Raw genomic sequence first — 21773 nt, 5'->3', positions numbered from 1 at the left:
GTATCATGTGCAAATTCACTATAATGTTTGAGCATATGTGAAATAAATATTCACTTCTGAACTGAGTATCGTTTTAAAAATGTTATTGACAATTCCATTTGTAACTATCTCAGCAGAGCTAAGTTTTTCCAAATGGAATTAATAAAAACTATGTAATAAATTTGACCCAAGGAAGGTTGTCCAGTTTGGTATTTCCTGTCAGTAGAACTCAAATTATGTGAAAATCTTGATTTAACAAGATCATTAGTAATCTTGGTGAACCAAAGGCAAAAATATATATATTTCATAGAATAAATATATAATATTTTATGAATTATGGACGTCTTGATTGCTCATCCAAATATTACTCAGACAGGTGCAGTAATAATTGAGTTCAATAGTCTTTGTTATTTTGCTGACTTTTAGTGGTATAAAACTCATAGCTTTGCACATATTTAAAAAATTTTGTTGTTATGAAGTTGTCAAGATAGGAAGAGAAGACATATTGTAGCTAACAATTTTGTTAGCCTGATTTATAACTTTTAAGTATGGGCCTTCATTTGTATTCTTGCCCTGATCTTACAAATGTTAGGATCTATACTATAGATCATCCTATAACTGGATGAACTGCCTTTCTCACATGTATAAGATTTTCTAGAAAGAAGGCAATGCACCTGCCTGTTGGACAGTAACCTGGAGGCCCATGTTTGGTCAGCCTTTTTTGGTTAATCATTGGTAGGATGGGATTGTGAACAGCTTAGAGGTAGGCCATATGGATAGACAATAAGCAATACTAATTGCTATCCCATGAAAGATTTAGAGCAGAAAGGAAAGAGCTTAAGAATCCCAGATGCCTGGGGATGAGGGTAAGGGGAAGGAGGTTATTTTTAAGTAGTACTCTTTGCCAATTATTCTCCCCTTCATCCTCCACCCCACTTCTGGGATTTGCTACACTAAATGCAGGTGTCCAAGGTCTAGATGATATTACCTGAACTTATTTCTAATGTTTACAAAAACCTCTTGTGCACTTAGTCTAGCCTGTCTGAGTTTCCTCATTTAATAATTTTGAGTTAGAGTATTAACTTATTATACCATATTGCTTTGATGGTTAGGAGGTAAAAATAACTATAAAATACTTGGCAAAGATAAAGCCAAAATGAGTGTGCCATGATAATATATGCCATCCCTATAATACATTGAAAACTTATTTATCATGTTGTTATAGCTCATTTGCTATATTTTTGCTTAATTGTTAATTACTTGCTTGGCAATGTTTTTATATGAATGATCAAAAAATTATCAGAGGTTAAATGAACTTTCTTCAGACCTAATTACAATTATAGGCTTCTTTTCCCAGAGCATGACCAAAAAGAAAACAAAAACAAAAGAAAGGAAAAAGAAAAGGGAAGGAAAAGGAAGGGAAGGAAAGGAAAGGGAAAAGAAAAAAAAAATCTACCTTGGACAGAGGAAAATTCAGTTCCATGTATTTTCAGAGTCTGGCATAGCACTGAGCTGGATTTACAAAATAACTTCTCCTACCCACTTGGTAAATTATTTGATTTTTCAGTCATACTGGTTCAAACATCAAGTTCATGTAGATACTTTCCCTTACTCTTTAGTTGAAGTGACCTTGCCTTGATAGTTTTGTTCTACTTTCACTACCAGTCCTTGATAAAACAAAGTAAAAAAATTAAAAATGTTTGGAAGGTGTAACAAAAATCTTAATGTGTCTATATATCTATATATATCTTAAAGTGATTTTACTTATTTATTTTTTTAAATTGAAGCATAAATCTTGCTTTTTTTTTCTTCCCTCAAGTGACTATGGTGTATACCAATGTAGATCACATCAGAGGCAATTATCTACTATGTTTTGTTATTCCTGTCCATATAATAGAAACCTGTGCTGGTTATATACTGATGCGTAATAGATTACTACAACAGTTAGTTGGTTAAAACAACAAACACGTATTATTTCACAGTTTCTGTGAGTCAGGAATTTGGGAGCAGATTAGCTGGGGGGCTCTGACTCAGGGTGTCTCATGAAATTGCAATCAAGAAATCAGCTAGAACTGTAGTCATCTGAAGGCTTGACTGGTGCTAAAGGAACTGCTCCTGAAATGGCCATTCCCATGACTGTTGGCAATTATCACTACATAGGTCTCTCCATAGGGCTGTTCAAGTATCCTCATCACATGGTAGCCAGATTCTCCCAGAGTGAGTGGCTTAGTTTTGAAAGTCACACATCATTATGTCCACTGTATTTTATTGGTCATACAGACCAATCCTGATACAGTGTGGAAGGAAGACTATCAGAGCATGAATACCAAGAGGCAGTGTCACCGGGGACCAGCTTGGAGATTGGCTACTACAAACAGGGTTGTGTTCAGAGCACTCAGCACTCGGGGTTGTGTTTAGTTGAAGCCAAAATGCATCCTGGAAAAGTTTTGTCATTTGAGTCCTGCTTGAATATTACTAAATTTTTGAGATAATGTATTGGCTACCTTTTAAGGCAATAGTAAAAAAAAAAAAAAAAATGTTGGATGTGGCAGCCAGAAATGTCAGTTCAAATTCTAGCTCTTGATTCTACCTTTGGAAGAAGTTTGATATAAATCTGTCTCAGTTTTTTTTCTTTGAGATGGAGGAATTAATACACAGCTGTCTATGCTTAGTAGATTATGTCCAAGATAAAAGCCTTAGTTCTAAGTATAGCATTAGGCGTATAAGAGCTAAACAAATGCTAGTTTCCTTTCTCCTTCCCTTCAAGATACTCTAAAGCAGAATTTCTCAAGCACTGTGTTATGAACTATCACTTTTTACCTTGCCATCCTTCCAAAGTCCCTGGGTTTGTTGCCTCTTGTTGACAGTGGCCTCCTCCAGTGTGCTGAATGTGTATTAATATTTGATATGTTTATCATTGTGAAAAACTCGGGGAAGCACTTCTCTAAAAGAGGATTTCTTTAAAATAGCTATCAGAAAGGACATCTAATAAGGTACTGAGGATTTAATTATAATGACTGATCCTGAAAAGAACTGTTTCGACACAGGCATGAGAATGTATTTAGCAACATCTTATAACAGTCTACCTAAACTTTCCTGATCCTAAAGGAGAGATTCAGACCTAGATATGAATGTCTAAGGAATGGGGCTGGGAATCTGAAGTTTTAACAAGAACTCTTAAAATTCTTGAGATTATGCAAGTCTAGGAAATGCTTTATCTGGTAAATTCACCTCTGGGAAGTGTAAGGGAGTTGGGGTGGGAGGGGTTGAGCACCTAGGGGAAAGGGAAAGAAATTGTGAGATTTTCTCACATAGGATATCTGACATTGTCACTGATTTAGCATTTTCAGGTGTGTGTGTGTGTGTGTGTGTGTGTGTATGTAAGGTGTGGAGTGGGACAGCTAACCATCTGTGGATGCTGTATTTGCAATTCATTCAGTGTAACTAGTATGTAGGTTGTGTCCACTATGTGTAAGATACATGCTTAACCAACTGAGCCACCCGGGTGCCCCTATATACCATTTAAAAAATTTTTTTTGAACCAAATGAATTTACTACCCTTTTTAACAAACGAAAACAAAATATAACATATACAGGCTATACCAGATAAGACTGTGGACTAAATTTGGCCCATGAATTGCCATTTGGAAACTCCATATTAAACAAATCCCTAAACTTAAATCACTGAAGTCTAAATCATTGACTCATTCATTCAGCAAACATTTATTGAATGCCTCCTAAAGTCCAGTCTTCATGTTCAGGGGCCAGAGCCCTATTTCTAACCTCAAGAGTTATGTAGTGTCCTCCCCATCCCTGGTCAGCTTCTTTGGTGTGATAAAGCAGGACAAAACGTGTCTGTTCCCACTCTACTTCTGATATTATTACTCTAGCTATAACTCAAATGCCTACCATGGCTGGACATGAAGTGCAACGAGTGAAACTAACTGGTTTATAATGATAGAAAAAGATCTCCGAGTGTAATTTCTGTGAAAAAGGCATGATAAAAAGCAGTGCGTATAATTCTACCTATGTGTATAAAAGGGAATAATAAGACTATCTGCACATATTTTCTTATAATTTGTCTAAAGAGACTCTAGAAGCATACACAAAAAACTAATAAAAGAGATTACCTTGAGAGAAGTTGGGGTTACGTGGTTAGATGAGACACAGAGGTGGGACTGAGTTTTCACTATATACCATTTTTAAAGAGGTTTTATTTATTTGAGAGAGAGCGCATGAATAGGGGGAGGGGCAGAGGGAGAGGGAGAAGCAGACTCCCTGTTGAGCAAGGAGTCCAACATGGGGCTCATTCCCAGGACCCTGAGATTATGACCTAAGTCAAAGGCAGACACTTAACCGACTGAGCCACCCAGGCACCCCACACTATATACCATTTTTATTTTTTATTTTTTTAAAACATTTTATTTATTTATTTGAAAGAGAGAGAGAGAGCACAAATGGGGAGTGGCAGAGGGCAATGGAGAAGCAGGTTCCCCGCAGAGCAGAGAGCCTGATGTGGGCCTCGATCCAAGGACCTAGGATCATGACCTGAGCCGAAGGCAGATGCTTAACCAACTGAGCCACCCGGATGCCCCTATATACCATTTAAAAAAAAATGTGAACCAAATGAATTTACTACCCTTTTTAAAAGAAAACAAAATATAACATATACAGGCTATACCAGATAAGACTGTGGACTAAATCTGGCCCATGAATTGCCATTTGGAAACTCCATATTAAACAAATCCCTAAACTTAAATCACTGAAGTCTAAATCATTGACTCATTCATTCAGCAAACATTTATTGAATGCCTCCTAAGGTCCAATCTTCATGTTCAGGGGCCAGAGCCCTATCTCTAACCTCAAGGAACCTTCTATCTCTAGACTCTAGTGGCCCCTCTTGGTGAATATTTAAAAAGAAACATCTTTGTTTTGTTTTGACAACTTAAACTAATTAATAAATGTTTCCAAGTTGAATCTCCAATAAATAGGTAAGACTTGCTTGCAGACTAGCAATTACATGTTCATATACCCACAGTTAATGTTTAAGACCATAAAAGTATTTTGATCTTAACTATTTTGAAATAAATTCTCTTAGCCTTTTTTATTCTGTTAATTTACTAGGCAAATATCTCAAGATAAACTTAAAGTCAAGCCAAGTAAATTATTTCAAATTCTAGATAAAATGAATATGTATTAATGAAACTTAAATCTATTTGCAAATACAATTTCTGGGAGCAAACTGTTTCAGTGAGAGACAAGAAATATGAATAAGGAAACAAGGGGGAACCAGGAGTAAAATAGAAGTGCAATCTATCTTCCTTTGTAGAAAAAATAATAGATGTGACTCCTTGAATCTGTTAATCTAATCTTGATGCTAATAATCTCATCTCTTCTGGAGGTGTGTTTTGGCTTTTTTCCCCACCTCACCCTCCCCACCCCTATAAACTCTTGGAAATGTGCAGTTTATGTAGAAAAGCAACATGTTTGCCTTCTGGTAAAATGGAGTCTTACGTTCCCCAAGCTCTTGTAAAAAGGCAATAAAAGTTTAGATTGGCTCAAATGTAGAAATCTATTTCCCATCACGACAGTGGAAGACATTTCAGGTTCCTGGATTCCTAAAGATTCTGCTGCCTGAAAGTCCTATTCAGAAGCTTACTTTGTTATGACTGTTAGGCAGACAGAAGAGTTACTCATGACAAATATTACTGGCTTTGAACTGACATTAATGTCTTTAGAAAGCCTAACTATCTGTATGGAGCAATGTTTCTGATCACAGTGTTACCTTGAGATCCTCAGAGGTTAAATGACTTTATTTGAGAAGAAAAAGATTCATTAACATTTTGTCATGTAAATAATTTGAATAAATTATTTCTTCTGGGTGATAAAACAAGAAAGCCATCACAATATGTGGTTTAATAAAATTTATTGTAGTTTGAGAATTAATACCATACCAGATTTTTGTACCCCAAGATTTAGTGGCTTAAAAGAGCAAATCATTGCAATCACTCATGGTTCTATAGGTTGACTGGGCTCAATTGAGCTTGGGGTTCTTGCTTGGGGCCTCTCATATGGTTGCAGTGAGATGGTGGCTGAGGCTAGAATAATCTGAAGGCTTGACTGGGCTGGACATCTAAGATGGCTCCTTGACTCACATATTTTGTGTCTCAGTTAGAATGGCTGAAAGAGTTAGAAGCTGGTATTTATCTTTCTCTTTTCACATGGCTAGTTTGAAATTCCTCACAGCATTACAGTCTTAGGGTTAGAGTTCTTACATGGGGGCTGTTTCCCCCAGAGTAAGGGTTTAAGAGACCCTGGCAGGAGCCAGTATATGTGAAGTGGGAGCTGCTGACTCTTATCTTGCTGTCAGGAGGGGAGAACTTGAAGGTACCAGATACCATCTAGAGTCTGAGCAAGAGAGCAACAGAATAGGGGTTGCTGGTAGGGGATAGACTCAAAGATGGGAAAAAACAAGCTATAGGACATTATGGAGCCTAGAATCCATCCCTGCTCTGAGGAGCTCTGCTTCTAGAGATCTTAAGTCAGTTTGGTTTGGGATTTTTTTTTTTTTTTTGGTTCATTACAATGGATGCAGTTCCCAAATGATACAATGAAATAATGAATTCTCCTCCAATTTATTTCTATGTTAAATATAATCAGAATACTACTTGATTTTTAAGACTGCTGCTTTTTTTGAGGCTGCTTTGTTTATTCCTAAATAATTTATGATTTATCTGAAGAGAAATGTGGTTAATATTTTTAACCAAGAGTAAATTATTTAATTTTCTTTTTTTTTTTTAAGATTTTATTTATTTATTTGACAGAGAGAGAGAGACAGCGAGAGAGGGAACACAAGCAGGGCGAGTGGGAGAGGGAGAAGCCGGCTTCCCACAGAGCTGGGAGCCCAATGCGGGGCTCGATCCCAGGACCCTGGGATCATGACCTGAACCGAAGGCAGCCACTTAACCAACTGAGCCACCCAGGTGCCCCAAATTATTTAATTTTCTTAAAACATTTAGAACGATTGCATAGCACACAGAAAGTGCCCCAAAATGTTAAATGTTACTTATATATTGTTATTTTTGCTTACATTAAAGGGCTAAACCTTTGCCTTATCTGGCCTTAAATATACATGTAGTTATCATAGTAAAAATTAGAGTGGTCATGTGGCAAAGTGGCTAAGAATGTGTTTTATAATCTGTTAGGTCTGGGTTCAAATTCCAGCCCTGCTCCTCACTTGCTGTGTAACCTGCAAGTTACTTAACCTCTCTGAGCTTCATTTTATCCTCCTAAAAATCAGACTAAAAGTAGCTTGTAGGAATAAAATTAAATAATGCTTGCAAAGGCCCAGATTCAATGCCTAACACAAGATAGGTATTCCATCAAGTGTGATTATATTATTTTATGCTGTGTGGCAATTCAATTAGCCCATAAAATACTGGCCAAATAAATCAAGAATCCATGTAAATGACAATGTATTTTGTATCAATGTATGTATTCCTATCCAAAAATTAAAATTAAGAAAACAAAATTGCTCTAAAAATTTATGAAATATGTTTATTATAGAAGACATGATTACTTGTATATTTACTTGTATGTATACTTTTTCTAAGGTCCAAGGTTAAAACACTAACTCAAAATGTATTATGACATCCTTTAGTTAGCAGATCATATTTGTTCAAAGTCAACTATGTTCTTCTAAAATTACAAACCAACAAATTGCCCAATGCTGAGCAGTAAGTTAAAAGAGATACCTATTTGTTAGAGGATCAGTGTCATAAAATTAACCTCAAAGTCAATAAAGGGCATCAAATTGATATTATTTAAAATAAAGTAAAGGAACTGAGAAATAGTGTTATATGAATCCATTTAAATATAGTAGATTTTAAAGAATAAGCCAATGCTAATGTTTTAATTATTATACTGAGGTCCTTTTGGTTGCAAGAGAGAAAATCCAACTAAAATAATTTTCTTATTTAACAGGTCCAGAGGTAGGGTGGCTGGTGGCTTCATGCTATAGCTTTTTATCTTTCATCCAGCTCCCTCCCTGGTCAAAAGATGGCCGCAGCAGTTCTAGCTATCATGATCTCACACCAATGTCCAGAGGTAAGAAAAGATGACCTCTTTCTTGAGTTTCTGTAGAAAAGCTAAGAAACCTTTTCAGAAGCCACATCCCCACTGTTCCATCCTACTCAGACTTCTCTTCAAGTTTTGTTGGCCATAATAGGGTCATAATGGAAGTGAAAGTACCATGATAGGTGTGGATGACATAAATATCACTTCTGGGGGGTGGGGCTAGAGCACTTGGCCAATTGGATGAACACAGGTAATCGTCAGGATGGAAAAAGAGGGGAATGGGTGTTGAGAAGACAAAGACCCTATTACATTGACAAGCACCATTCCAAAAAATTGGAAAAAAAGAATTCAACTGATGAAAGCATGTTATTAAATACTATGCAGTGGTTAGAGGGAATATGTGTACAACAATATATGTAGATCATAAAAGCATAGTATTCAGTGAAAACAGTGGGAAAGAGAACAAAATCTATCGTACAAAATATAGTGCTTCAAAATACATGAACACTGAAACTTTCACATATTAATGTCAGGGGCATAAACTGGTGCAGCCACTTGGGAAAACTGTCAGGCAGGATCTTCTAATGGTAAACAAAAGCATGCCCTACTTTCCAGTAAATTGGTCTTCTAGCTGTATACATGTGCGTGTCTATGTGCACCAGATATGTCTGGAAATATTCAGAGCAGCACCATTCATAGCAGTCACAAACTGGAAACCAGCTATCCAAGTGTCCATGAACCAGAGAATGGATAAATCCATGGTGGTGTAATTCCACACTGGAATACTGTAATGGAATACAGTATTCATTGGAGTACTATACAGTGATGAGAGTGGATGAACTACCATTACATACTGCAACTAGTGAAGTGAGTCAGTATGATTCCACTTATATATATTTCAAAAATAGGTAAAATTAATCTATAACAATAGGAGTCAAGATAGTAATTACCTGTTCGGAGAGGGTCATAGCTATTGGGAGGGAACTCCTGGTGGGCTGATAATATTTTATTTCTTTACGTGTGTGGTGGTCTCATGGATTTATTTGTGAAAATTCACTGAGCTGTACAGTTAGGATGGGCATTTTTCTATATGTATGCTATACTTAAAATTTTTTCCTTAAAAAATCATGCACATACAAAATAACACTCATTTGGGGCACCTGGGTGGCACAGTTGGTTGAATGTCTGGCTCTTGTTCTTGGCTCAGGTCGTGATCTCAGGGTCATGGGATTGAGCCCCATGTCGGGCTCTGCACTTAGTACCAAATCTCAAGATTCTCTCTCCCTCTGCACCTCCTCCCACCAAGCATGCACTCTCTCTCTCCCTCTCAAATAAATAAGTAAGTCTTAAAAAAAAAAAAAGGAAAAAGATCTCAAAATAGCATTCGTTTAATTAATATTCAGTGACTTTTGCTAGGCAGTGTCTGGGCACTGAGAATACAAAGAGAACTCAGTCTCTGCCTTCATGGAGTTTAATCCTAATAAGAAAAATAAATGTAATAATGACAACAGCAGATAACACTTAAATAGTATAGATTATTTGCTGGATAAAATTGTGACAGTTTGAGGTAGATACTGTCATCACCCCCATTTCAGAGGTGAGGAAACTGAGGCACAAAGCTACCTGCTGAAGATCACAGAGTGAGTGGTAGAGTGAAAATGCAAGCCTAATAACTCAAACTCTGGAGTCTGTCTTTTAACCAGGATGCCATATTGCCTCTCATTCTAGTGAGGGGAGATAGACAAAAAACAAAGGTAGATATGAAAAAGAATCGCAGGTGGCAAATACTGCAACTGAGAAAAACCATGGTATAGTGCAGAAAGTGACAAGGGGATTGCTGTTTTAAAAAGGATGATTAGGGAGGGTTTTTAAAAAATAAAGTGACATTTGAAAACAGACATGAAGAAAGTGAGTGAACCATTGGATAGCTGAGCAGTAAGTGTTTCAGGCAAAAGAAACAGCAAGGCCCTGAGGTGTGCTTAGTAAGTTCAAGAAATAGTCAGGAGGCCATGATGGCTAAAGTAGAATGAGATGGACGGAAGTGGGAAGGGATGATCTGATGGGCACCAGATCATGCATGGCCTTGTAGGCCAGCCCTTGTTCCTTATAAGGATATATACATGTCCAGTGACAGGTATAGTACGCTTATTAGAGTGAATGCTCACCATAGGGAATCGGTGAGAGGATCTTGAATAAAAGAGTTAGTACCAACCTATTAGGCTAGACTGTCATTAGTATTATTAACTCAGTTTTATTTTTTTATTTTTATTTTTTAGAACTTCTTTCTTTTTTACACAGTGTTATATTAGTTTCAGGTATACAATATAATGATACAACAATTCCATACATCATCTGATGCTCATCACAACACCCCCTATTTCTCCTGTCCCCCCCATCCACCTCCCCTCTGGTAAACCATTGGTTTGTTCTCTATAATTAAGAGTCTGTTTCCTGATTTCTTTCTCACCCTCTCTCTCTCCCTTTGCTCATTTGTTTTGTTTCTTAAATTTCACATATGAGTAAAATCATATGGTATTTGCTTTCTCTGACTTATTTCACTTAGCATTATACTCTCCAGCTCCATCCATGTCATTGCAAATGGCCAGATTTCATTCTTTTTTATGACTGAATAATGTTCATTGTATATATATATACCACATCTTTATCCACTGACTAATCAATGGACACTTAGGCTACTTTCATAATTTGGCTACTATAAATACTGCTGCTATAAACAAGGGGTGCATGTATCCCTTTGAATTAGTAACTTTGTATTCTTTGGATAAATACCCTGTAGTGTCATTGCTTGATTGTAGGGTAGTTCTATTTTTAACTTTTAGAGGAACCTCCATACTATATATCTGAATTGTGGGGTAGAGGTGGAAACAACTATGGCATAGTCTTTAACCAAAGAAGACTCTATACTCCCATCTCCATACCACCATAAATTATCCAAAAATTAAAATGATTGCATCAAATTTCCATTTCACAGAAGAAAGGTATGCCCTATGTGTGTTAGGACTTCTTTATTACTCACATGGGTGGCAGTATCTACAATGGATGGCACTGCCTCTGGCCTGCAGTGTGGCAAGAATCCTCTTTTCATTTTAACAAAGAATCTTACCAAAATAGTGACAAGACATACTTCTTAAAAAAATTAAAATCAGTCCTTTAAAAAGTATATAACTTATGGTTTGGTTTTTTTCTGGGAATGTCAGGCAGGTTGACAAACTACATGCATTGATGTTTAAAACATAGTGATTTCTTCAAAACATCCTGCATGGATACCAATATACCCCAAGAAGCATCAAACCTTATTATTTGTATTTAAAATTAGTTTAGTTTTTGCCAGAGAAAATGTATGCACTTTATTGGTAGTATGAGATCTTGCTTTAGGTTAGAAAGCTTTTGATTTTATTCAGGGCTTATTATTGCAAATTCTGTCTCCTTCTTTAGTTTTGGGTTTTCAAAATCCAGAAAAGTATCTTTTAAAGAAGGACAATTGTCCTGTAACACTTCAGATGAAATAGTATTTAAAAGCATTGCATTTTAGTAGTTCAGAAATTATGCTTTAGACTTCATCAAGAACTTTCAAAGAAAAAAGAAGAGTAGAAAGAGAACCATCTTCTATGATTTGACTCTCAAATGAACTTCTAGGTTTCAAGCCTCTATTAAGATGGAAATGTAAAAAGATAGGCACTCAGTATATTAATTTATAATGCATTCGTTAGTCTGTTCACTATTTATTGAATGTCTCGTGAATGTCAAACCCTGTGCTAAGTACCTGAGATATATTGATGAGGGAAAAGAGACACAGTCCTGGCTTCACAGTGCTACAGGCTAACAGGGCAAAGGACATCACTAATTACACAAGCATATAAAACTCTAAGCGTGACAAGCACTGTGGAGAAGAGGCTCATGATATAGTGAGAGCCTGTAAGGAAGACTTTAGACTATTGATGTTGATTAGAGAAAGCTGTTCTGGAAACATGATAATTACATTCTGACCTGAAGAAAGAAGGTAGGAATTAACTTGTTGAAGGAACAAGGTACAAAACAGAGGGAAAAGCCAAGTAATTAGAGGGAATGTAGAACTGAAAGAAAGTCAAGAGGGCTAGAATTCTCAGAGAAAGGAGTGTAGATGAAAGTTATACTCATTTATTCATGTAATCCAAATTTATTATGTGCTTACTGTGTGCCAAATCTTGTTGTAGGTGTTGAAAACATTAGTGTTGACTTTGTCACAAAAGTAAAGACAGGACATTAAAAAGTTTGAACCATGCAGGGCTGAGGGTGGGATGTTGATATGATCATATTTGTGTTTTGCCGAGATAACTAGCTCCAATATGGAGAATGGGTGAGAAGAGGCCAGAGTGGATTGTGTGGATCAGTGAAGGGGCTGTTACAGTAGTCTAGCTGGGAGACAATAACAGCTTGGATGAGGAGAGTGATGCTGGAGATGCCTAAAAATGGGTGGCTTCAAGAGATAACTTAGGAAGCAAAATAGGACATTGTATGTAGTAGGTTGAGGGGCAGGGAAGAAAAGGTCAAGGATGTGTCTGAGGATTCTAGCTTGCACAGCTGGATGGGTTAGCTAAAATAATAACAGTGATAATATCATCAGCCACTTTGACCTGAGTTTTGGAGTGGTGAGGGACTGTGGGTGAGAATTACTGAGGTATAGTCTTTAATCAGAGTAGAGTCCTTCCTCCAAATCATTGTAAATAACCAAAAATGATTATCTCAAATCTCTACTTTTTTGGTGTTGTTTTTGTTTTTTTTTTTTTTTGGACAGAGTAGACATGTTCTACGTATGTTAGAACTTCACTGGTTCTGATGCTCCATGTGAACAGTGAAGCCTTTCAAGAACTATACTACTTTGGCCATGCATGTTGCCAAGAGCCTCTTTTTTGCTTTAGACACAGCATCTTCTGAAAGGAGCAGTAAGACCGCGTTCCCTAAGGGCAAAGTGAGAATGTGATAGAGGAGGTAGATCAAGGAGGGGAGGACACACCCCAGATTCTCAGTTGGGAGCCTGGTAAGATCAAAGCCCAGAGCTGGGAGATACAGTTTGTGAGGCTAGAGTATGGGGTGGGCTTTCTGTCCTGGTGGGAGATTAGGGTGAAGGAGTGGGCTGAGGTGACTTCCCAGAGGGCTCTCTGTGCTTTGCTAAGGTTTGACTTCACCCGAAGGGCAGTGGGGGGTGGACTTTGAAAAGGTTAGGAAAATGTCAGGAACAAGGTTACATGGTGACTTTATAATAATTTAAACTGCTCTTATTGTATGTTCTTTTTCTGAATATGTGCTGTTTTCATAATAAAATATTTTTTTAAAAAAAGAAAGCTGATTTTGTCTGTGGTGTAGATTGGATAAGACTTGGAATGTGAGTTGAGATGCAGGGAGACCAATTAGGAAGCTATTGCAACAGGAGGTTGCTGAAATGGAGGAAAGAATGTAACCTTTGGAGCCAGGAAGACTTAAATTTGGATGGACCCTGGCTTTGCCACTTCTGGATTGTGTGATCTTGGACAACTATTTTTCTTCCCTAGGTCTTAGTTTTTTCATCTGTAAAAATATAGGGAACAATACCTCCTTACATTATTCTCTTTTGTGAGAATTATGTATGTTAAGTTCTAGCATATAGTACTGTCAGTAAATGTAGTTCTAATTTTAACAGTGTGAAGAGTATGAATTAAGACACAAGTAATGGGAATGGAGAAGGGGGAATAGATGGCAGTGATGTTAAGGAGGTAGATTGTACAAGCCTCAGGGACTGATGGAATGATGTTGGGGAGCTGCTGTACTTCCTGGGAATCCCACTTGGATGGGATTAGGCAGATGGTGATTCCATTTACTTAGAGAAAATAGGAAGAAGGTCAGGGTTATTGGTTGAAGGGGTGGGGCAAAGTTGGGAATGAGGGGAATTACGAACTCACTGTGGGACTTGTTACACTTGAGATGCTCTGAAGTCAGTTGGCTCCTTGGGTCTATAGCTCTCTGGGAGCTCGGAGAGCTGGGGCTCCATGATGGATATTGGGGAGCTGGTACTTTCTAATGAAAATGTGCTCAGAGTAATGAGTAGAGTAGGCCATAGGGAGCATGAGTGTTTTAACAGGAGGCAAAAAGAGCAGGGGCAGGGGGATTAGAAAAGAAAATGGTCATATATGTTAAGAAGGGAAATGGGAGTTTATAAACCAAGAGAGAAGAACATTTCAAGAGGGAGGTAGTGATTAATATTGTCAACTGGCACAGAGAGGTCAGCTAAGGTTGACACTGACAAAAATGCATTGGATTTAGCAACTAGGGGTGGGGGGTGAGGCTGGTGTCACAGTTTTGCTAGAGATTCTTGTATAGAGTGCTAGGGCTGCAATCCAGATTGCAGTCTGTGGATGAGTGGACAGGAGGTAAGTGGCCTGGGGTGGAACTGTCCTCTGTTCTTTCTATGAGGGGAAAGAGAAAAATTGGGATGGTGGTGTTTTGTTTGTTGGTTTTAGGAAGTGAACGCTTGGGTGTGTGAAGCAACCAAACTAGGGAGAGAAAGAATAAGGGTGATTCTGAATTATGTGGGAGGGGGTGGAATTTGTTGGCACAGGTGAAGGAGTTAGCCAGAAACCAGAAAAGAGAGGTTACTTCCTCTAGGATGAGGGGAAAGCAGGCATCAATGGGTATAGATAGAAATAGATAAAAGCGTGGGTTGGGGAGGTGTGAGATATTGAGGAAGTTCATGCTGATGATCTCAATAGTCTTTGTGAAGAGGTGTGTGGAGAGAATGGCACCAGTCACAAGGCATGAGGATTAGGAAGAAAGACTTGGTTTTATTAAGCTGTTTGGGGGGCCAGCAACAGTTGCTCACACGTGGGCTCTGGAAGGATTTGTTGAGTAGTGCTCTAGAATCTGTTGGAGCTGAAAGTAGTTCACTGGCTGGGCATCCTCCACCAGTGTTCTGCATTGTACCAGCAAGACTCAGGAAGGGGCTGACCAAAGCAACGGGGCAGTACTCAGTGTATGGAGGTGCTGACTGGGAGGTGAGAGTTGAAGGGAGCTCCTGGATCCCGAGGATGTAGGCTGTGGTGGATAGTCAGACTGGTGAGTGTGTGTTTAGGAATAGAGAGGTCCAGTGGCCTCTCTTCCTCCTCCTCCTAAGCACCTGTAATCTGAATAGAAAAGCACAGAGTGGGGCACTGGGTTATCTACAAGCCTATTTTTAGTTGGTCCCTAGTTGGTGGTTCCTGTTGTTTTCTCTTTCTTGGGAGGAGGCAGCAACTTTTAAAAACCGAATTTACAGGAAACGATTTATGTAATTTGAAGTCTTTAGACAATGGGAACACAGCAAAGATTTCAAACACTGGCGAGACAAAAGCAGTATTTACAGAGGGATTACAAATAACTACAAGCCCTATTCTTAATTAAGTGAAAGAAATCATTACAAGTCAATGCATGGGGGATGCCTGGATCACTCAGTCAGTTGATTGTCTGGCTTGGCTCAGGGCATGATCCCAGGGTTCTGGGATCAAGCCCTACATCTGGTCTCCCTGCTTAGCGGGGAGTCCGCTTCTCCCTCTGCCTGCCACTCCCCTGCTTGTGCTCTCTCTGCCTCTTTCTGACAAATAATAAAATATTTAAAAAAAAAGACAATGCATTTATTATTTTTCTTCCTTCCTCCCTCCCTCCCCCCTTCTTCCTTTCTCTTTCTTTCTTTCTTTCTTTTTCTTTCTTTCTTTCTTCCTTTCTTCCTTTCTTTCTTTCTTTCTTTCTTTCTTTCTTTCTTTCTTTCTTTGTTTCTTTTTCTTTCTTTCTTTCTTTCTTTCTTTCTTTCTTTCTTTCTTTCTTTCTTTCTTTCTTTCTTTCTTTTTCTTTCTTTTTCTTTCTTTCTTCTTTCTTCACTAAATTGTCCTAAATCTTTTATGTCTTAACCTTAGTAAGAGGAAATAAAATGGGTTATAAGTAACTGTTGATACTGCATTCTTCATTCAGGCCTGTGTGTGTGTGTGTGTGTGTGTGAAGGAGTCCTCTTTGCATTTTGTGTTATTAGATGTCAAGTATGAGTGCTAAACAAGAATACCTGTGGGAGTTATTATCAGTAGCTAAAATTCTCTTTGCAGTTAATTTTTTTAAATGATAGGAATAAAGTATTGAAATCAAACTGTTCAAGAATTTGTCTTTCAATAAAAGTGTCTTTAAAATTCTGGCAGGAAATGGGCAAGGAAGCAGTCAGTCTGGGGTTGGAGATAGCAAGATAGTTCTGGAAGGGGCCAGTTATGCCAAAAAATGCTTGCTCCCAAGTGCTGCCTTTTTAAAGGCGTGCTTGCCCTTTTTATAGGTTCCCTCCCTACATTGCCTTGAATTAGTCTGGTTGGGGGAGGTAATGAGGAGAGAAATTAAACCTTGTAGGAGAGCCCATTGATGACTCTTGTGGGTGATGGGGTTAGTATGAATGGCAGCCAGATTTCCTGCCAGAAGTCGCCTTGGTGCTATGAAAATGTCAGGAAGTGTTCATAGTACCAGTGTTCTTAATAGCCCCAAAATGGAAACACAAAAATGCTGACCATGGGAGAAAAAGGTAAATAATTATGGCTAATTCTCATGATGGAATATTTACTTGCAATGAGTGAAAGTACAGATAACAGCAAGATGAATCTGTTCACAAAATGCTGAGTGAAAAAGAAAATCCCAGAAAACTATATATAGTACAATACCATTTTTGTAACATTCAAAAACAAGCAAAGGAAAAATAAACACAAAGTTTGGGATAGTGGTTACTTCTGAGGTGGTGAGGGTGGAGGGCAGACAGAGGACGGCATGAGAAATGCATATAAATAGATATAAGTTATTGTTAATATCATTGTTTGGGTTAAATGGTCTATTCATAGGTGTTTATATATTATTTGAAATAAGATAAAGAGAGCCATAAATGGATTAATGGAAATAGTGCATGAGAAACCAAATAAGTATACATTTCAAGCAGTATGACATTGTGAGCAGAAAATATGTCCATAACATGGGCCCTGTTGGCAAGCACAGCCCTTTTCACCTGGTAAGCAAGACTCAAGAGACTCTTCCTGCATGGGTTTACCTTCTAATCTTGGTGGACAGCAAATTAAGGATTTCAGAAAGTTGTTAAGTACCATGAAAACAAAAACATAGCAATATCTCTTTGAGTTGGTATATATAAGAATGTCTCTAGGATAGGTACCCAGAAATAGGTTAATTGAATGGAAGAGTATGTACATTTAAATTTTTGATAGATACTGCCAAATTTCTCTCCAAAAAATTTGCTAATTTACATTACCAAACCTTTTTTTTTTTTTATCTTTGCCAATGCTGGCAATTACTGATGATTCTCAATCTTCTGGCTTAGCCAACTGGAAAAATATGATATCTCATTTTTGTCTCAAACAATTAATTTTTAGGTGAGCTTTTGGTGTGGGTGTTATTAGTGAATTGAAGACTGTGCATATTTTTGTTCCATTATTGGTGAAAGAATGGCTGTAGTTGTATTTGCCTAAAAATTCTTTGGGAAGAGTTTTGACCTCTGATTAGATCTATTACTCTCTAATCCATTTGGGCAGGAAGTAGTACTTACCTGAAACACTCGTGGGGATGGAAGGGGTGGAAAGGGAGATTTATTTGGTGCTTTATGTATCAAGTAGTGGGATAGGGGCTTTTTCATGTTCTCTAATTTAATGTCATCTTCATGGCAGCCCTCTGAGAAAGTCTAGAGACTCAGAGAAGTGAAGACTTGCCTTAGTCATACAGTTAGGAAGTGATTCAGCTAGCTCTCACTTCACTTTTCATACTTTTCTTCCCTTAAGCCTAACAGAAAATAGCACCATTTTAAGGATCTAGTCTTTTAATGGTTCTATTCCAGTGGTTCTCAACCTTGGCCGTACATTGAAATCTCCTGGGAAACCAGAAAAAATATTCATGCCTAGGTCCTACTCCTGGAGAGTCTGATGTAATTGGCCTGAGGTGTAGCCTGGACATTAGGATTTTAAAAAAACTCACAGAGATTCTCCTTTCAGCCAAGGTTGAGAGCCACTGGTCTAATTCAGTGATCTCCAGATTTCTTTTTAGATTTGCATTACCTATAATTTGATTTTGTGACACTCTCTTGCCACCTTAACTCCTAAAAGTTTTGCAACTTTTTTCTTTGGTTTATTTTGAGACTTTTGGAAAAATTCCATGATAGACTTTGGAGTAATTGCAGCTATCCTGGTGTGAGATGAGTAGAAAGACTGCATTACTAAATTGAGGTCAGGAATTGCTGAGCTAATTATTTCTCAGACCTTTATTTTGCAGTTTTTAAAATCAGTAAACCAACTGCACCATGACATAAGCAATCTTCTTCTTGAAGAAGAGTATCAGCAAAATATTAGTATCACTTACGACTTTTCGCAAATACATTTTAATCTGTTACTGAACATCAAATAGGGCAGGTCAGGGAGCTCAAAAAAGGAAATAATGTCATCTGCAATAAATTAAATCTTCTTCAAATTTTAATCAGTTTTTCTGGGAATATTTACTCACTGTCCTATAAAAGTAAAATACCTTCTGATTGTTTTCCACATGCACATGATGAGCTTAGTTGGTAAAAACATTTTCCCCATCTATGATATCAAGATGCCTTCCCCAACCTTCAATGCAGCTTTAGAAAAACTGGCATCATTATTTTGGCAGCTCAAATGGGGCTCATAATGCCTCTTACTCATTCATTTGTTGTGGCTTATTATTTTAATTGAAGTGTAGTTAACACACAGTGTTGCATTAGTTTCAAGTGTACAACATAGCGATGCCACAGCTCTGTACATTGTGCTATGTTCACCGCAGGTATAACTCCCATCTGTCACCGTACAACACCACCACAATACCACTGACTATATTCTCTATCCTGTGCCCTTCATCCCCATGACTTATTCATCCCATGATTGGAAGCCTGTTGTGGTTCATTCTTACTTTATGCTGATCTTTGGTATTGCATTTCTTTGTGGTGCAGGCAGCAGTCATAGGAGAGCCATGTGGTGATTCTAGCAGAGGCCTTGTTCTTTCCTTTCCAAAGCACTTATTATTATTGTTAATATCTTAACTTGTAGGCTTTTTCAGACCAGTTTAATGTAGCTCTGACTGTAGGATCCTATTCGATTTCTGTGTAAACTGGGAGATTTTCCCTTCTCTTTCCAGTCTTCTTTTCTATAAGTCTCATTCTTCATGGCCTAGTCCTAAGATCAGCTTTGCAAAAACCATGCACCAGAAAAAGGACCCAGTCTGGTGGCATGGGAAAAGCCAGAGTTGGTGGACTTTGCTTTTAATTCCACCTCAGTAATTTCCTATAGAATTTTGAGTTATTCTATGCCATATTTTCCTTAATCTATAAAATGGAGATAATAGTTCTTGAGGAACAAACAATAGACTTGTGTGAAAGCACTTGAAATATATAAAGTGTAGTGAGGTTCAGTATTATTTATTTTTAACTAGTCTATTTTCCCCTGAATATCTGCGAAGTCAGTAAAATAAACCAAAAACCATCTTGAAGCTGCACTGTGGTGTGTGCTGAGTGTGTAAGATTAGAGATCGAAGGCCTGGTGTGAATCAGGGCAAATCATTTCATCTCAGCCTTAGTTTCCATCTTTAAAAATGAGGGTACTAGATAGACACCATCTGAGAGGGTGGATAGATTAAATGTTATCAAGAATATGAAAGTACTTTGGGGCGCCTGGGTGGCTCAGTCGTTAAGCGTCTTCCTTCGGCTCAGGTCACGATCCCAGGGTCCTGGGATCGAGCCCCGCATCGGGCTCCCTGCTCCATGGGAAGCCTGCTTCTCCCTCTCCCACTCCCCCTGCTTGTGTTCCCTCTCTCGCTGTGTCTCTCTCTGTCAAATAAATAAATAAAATCTTTAAAAGAAAAAAAAAAGAATATGAAAGTACTTTGTAAATAAGAAAGCACCTCACAAACATTAGCTAACTCTTTAAGTTTGGGTGCACTACCCATTCTTGGAGTCATTAAGATTTATCCTTCAAGTCAGCCCCCAAGTTGCAGAATCTCAGTGCTACTTCCAGAACTCCCACTCTCTCCCATTTTGATGCTCCTTTACTAGGTGCTCCCATGTGGAAATCTCTACCTTCTGACATTTCTTTCTTTTCTTTCTTCCTTGTTTTCTTTTCTTTTCTTTTCTTTCTTTTACCTTCTCTACTCCCAGCCCTCTCCCAAATTATATTGACATTTTCCTTCCCTGGCTTATATTTTCTTTATTATGAAATTACACTTCTCTTCATATAGATGAAGATTACACTAGTTTTTTTTTTTTTTAAAGATTTTATTTATTTATTCATGAGAGACAGAGAGAGAGAAGCAGGCTCCCAAGGAGCAGGGAGCCTGATGCGGGACTCGATCCCAGGTCCCTGGGATCATGACCAGCTGAAGGCAGATGCTTAACCATCTGAGCCACCCAGGTGCCCAGATTACACTAGTTTTCAACAGCTGATTTACAGCTGCTTGTGGCTAGCATTTTAAGTGAATAGTTAATCTGTTGAATTAATCCAAAATAAATGATTAGATAGTGTTGTTCCTTCAGAGAGTATATTGTATTTTAGCAGTAATCAGAGTACCAGAACCCACAGTAATAACAAATGTATGTATTTCAGGTCTGTGTTAGATTTGAAGTAAATGTTTAAGGAAAAATGTGCCTTTTGTCACCATTCAAAATACACCTTTTAGTCAGCTCCTCACTATATTAAACTATAGTGCTGCTCTTAGATGGGGAAAAAAATCACACTTCTTTTTCCTTCTTTTGGATTCAGATGAAAAGTTATTTAATAATATCTTCACTATATTTTAAACAATTTTAATAACATCATATTATAATCTATATGTAATTCTATTGTTGAACTTTGATTCAAATACAAGATGATAAACTTTTAAAATATTACACAAATACTGAGTACATTTATAACATGGAATCCCTGTCTTTAAAAAAAAAGCCTCAGTCAGTTATGTTCTGATTTTAATAGTATTGCACAATATATTCTTCCAAAAAGAAAAAAATTCCCAATATCTTCTTTTTTTTTAAAAAAAAAGCATCATTTCTAAGGAGGATATTCTTCTAAGTATAGAGTTCCTAAAATCAACTGACTTTCCACTAGTCATCAATAACTAACATTGAGTAGTGGATTTTTGAAATATTTCTGTGAATTCACAGGAACAAATAAAAAGTGAAAAACCAAACCAAATAAACATCTCTGATTATCCTAGAGATTTTTCTTCTTGTGAGTTCTTTATCTCTTGCTTTCTTCCAGGTGTTTTACTAAGTCATAAATTTCAACAACAAATCTTCCACAACTATTTTTGTATAGCCAAAAAAAAAAAAAGTTGCTTCTCCTGGATAACTAATGACTTCTAAGGCATTCTTAATAAAAATAATACCTTCTTTCCTTGGGCTATGAGACTGTTCGGGCTGAAAGAGACTGAGGGATTATTTTGCTCCAGCTTCTGCATTTATTCCCAGATGTGGGAACTGGGCCCCAAGGAGGTAACAATTTACTTGAGTTCACACAGATAACTCACTTTATTGTGGAGTTCTTGAGAAAGAATATGGATGAGCATATCTAGGTATGAGATAAGAAATATCTTAGTTGTGTTGGTTTATTAATGAGCTATTTGTCATTTTATCCTTTATGCATTCGTTCAGTCATTTATTCATCCATGCTTCTGTTTTCTTGGGAAGG

The 21773-nt window shown here is 37.6% G+C and overlaps 1 long non-coding RNA gene across 1 annotated transcript in view; it reads left to right on the top strand.

Annotated features, from left to right (window-relative positions):
- The window catches only part of LOC115938449 (uncharacterized), a 312799-nt gene that overhangs the window by 36811 nt on the left and 254215 nt on the right, over positions 1 to 21773 (top strand). The window contains exon 3 of the long non-coding RNA XR_014147053.1: positions 7963 to 8085. This is a non-coding gene — a long non-coding RNA (uncharacterized LOC115938449). The remainder of the gene's footprint in view (positions 1 to 7962; positions 8086 to 21773) is intronic.

The sequence above is a fragment of the Leptonychotes weddellii genome, chromosome 7, assembly GCF_054177405.1.
Source record: "Leptonychotes weddellii isolate Sample4059 chromosome 7, ASM5417740v2, whole genome shotgun sequence".
In the NCBI taxonomy this organism is placed as follows: domain Eukaryota; kingdom Metazoa; phylum Chordata; class Mammalia; order Carnivora; family Phocidae; genus Leptonychotes; species Leptonychotes weddellii.
This window is presented reverse-complemented; position numbering and strand designations above follow the sequence as displayed.